Genomic DNA, 2,394 nt, shown 5'->3' on the forward strand with positions numbered 1-2,394 from the left:
TTGTGTGTGTTTAGGTTGTTTTTAAAATAAATTACATATTTTTTTCTACAAAATGTGTCGCTGTTGGTTTGTTTACATTCTGTTGTCATTTGGCGCCATCTATAGGCCATAGGCTAGCTCTCAGAAAGTGGCTAGAAAGTGAGTTCCGTTCCAGCATCTTGGGTAATACTTTTTATTATGTTTTTTATGAAGTAAAATAGTTCATCTTCTTTGCAGGATGCCCGCTTGTGGAACTTTTTTTTTTCAGTTAGTGAGTAATCGTCATTTGAAGTTGGGTAATGCATGAAAAAAGGACATTTTGGCCTCCAATAGCATCTTTGACTCCAATTATCTCTAAAAGTAATAGAGCCACACACTTCAAACTTTGTAGATCTTTAGAGGGTCCTACAAATAGTCAAACCTTAGAATATCGGCCAGATTGGAGCAGTGGTTCAAACTTATTTGGAAAATTCCTGAAATTTTTGGCCTCCAATACTAGCATCTTTAACTTCAATTATCTCAATAAAGCTAAACACTTCAAATTTCACAATCGATACGAACATTCCCACATATGTCCAATATGAAAGATTAGGAGGATATGAGCAATTGTTGTGAAGAAATCTTTATTTCAAAATCTAAAGCAGCACTGTTTCCAACACAGTGCCATTTAAACAAGTACACAGCGGGATCTAATTTTTCATATTGATAACATATCGGGTTTAGATTATGAACAAAAACAAATGTTGCATATACTCTATTATCCAAATTATGTACAGCATTATAAAACAAAATTACAAGCAGGTTTATCAATACAGAAGATCCAACAATACTGCCTTGCTCATTCTGACATTGTAACTGAGAAAAGTGGTTTTCACAAGCCTCACCATGCTCACTGCACTAAGTATTAAGAAAATATTTATAAATTCTACAATGTCTAATAAGGCATCATTATGAATGTCAATGATGGTCACAATGTCTCATTATCTTTAGACTAGATTGTACAATCATCATCGCTATCATCACTAGACAGAATTTCCTCTTCTCCGGTAACATTTTGACAGTTCTTGCACCCACACAACTCTGTACATTTAAGGTTAGAAGATTTACATGAACATTTAGTATCACATCGTCCTGTTTTGCATTTACAGCTTATAAGTTTCAGCGCCTCTTTAGGAGCAGGATCATTGGTCATCCAATTGATAGAAAGCTGTTTTTCATGGATGTTCCCACCATGGCCATCTGGTGACAGTGCAGATATCACTGCCTGCAGAGCACGACGATGAATGGCACACCAAGTACAATATAAGATATAAACCTACCACAATTTGCTGTTTCTGCTTTAGCTAACTTATCCTTCACTCTTTTCCCCTGGCGTGTAATGAAATGATCCTTCCTGTTGCAAATCAAACAGATTTCAGGTAGAATTGCCATGTATGTCATCTTTTGAACGCAATCTCTTTGGAGAAGGACCAGCAGTATCTGGAAAGGAAACAGAAATACCTGGTAAAGATTTAATTGAAGATGGAATAATGAATGAGTTCAGCCATCATTCTCAAAGGTTAAATCATTCACTAACTGAAGCTGTACTATAGAACAAAACAAACTGTTTGCCATTATGATCCATCCCCTTTTAATTACAAATTCAAAGGCAAAACAGCAGCATTCACTGTAGTGTAGTCTTATTTGCTACCCTACACTTTTTCACTTTATATATTTGTGTCAGTAATGATCAGTATCAGCATGATCAGAAAGACAATCTTTATGTCGCAGGCTAAGATTTTGACAATGATTTAAAAAATTCCACAACATATACATACATGTCTTGCCTGCCGCCTTTTTAGGCCAATCGAAAAATACACATGCACCAGGTAAGTAATCTGGTCCATGATCATGATGATGGCACAAAAAATGCATGATTGATGACCTATATTCAGCTTTATGGAGGCTACAGAAGATCTCAACAATAAATTGCACTCTCTCCCTTTCAGCGATATCCACTCTATTGCGATTTTTCTGAGGTGTCCCATCTAGCTCTAGTTATAACACAGATATTTTCGATACAATTATCTAATATGTGCATGCATCAAGCAGGATTTTCATCTTTATCATGCGATCCATGCCGCTGCTTACCGGGCGCAGCCATCTTTATTTACATGCCGGTGTCGTGCGACACCTGTCGTGCGAAAAAGTGAATGTCTGCGAGAATCTGATTGCGCTCGCGGGAGCACGCACCGCAGCCCGCTGAGCGATAGCGTAAACCTGCTTTTCTCTGGATTAAACGGTCATGACATGCAGATACACACAGTTGCATTATAATATAGGCCTAATTAAATTATAATATAGGCCTAATTAAAGATTCGAAAGCTTAACGTTTGTCACATATACTCGGTCTGATGACTTTGTGTAGCCCTGACA

Source organism: Cyprinodon variegatus, unplaced genomic scaffold (genome assembly GCF_000732505.1).
Source record: "Cyprinodon variegatus isolate N-32 unplaced genomic scaffold, C_variegatus-1.0 Scaffold1236, whole genome shotgun sequence".
Lineage (NCBI taxonomy): Eukaryota > Metazoa > Chordata > Actinopteri > Cyprinodontiformes > Cyprinodontidae > Cyprinodon > Cyprinodon variegatus.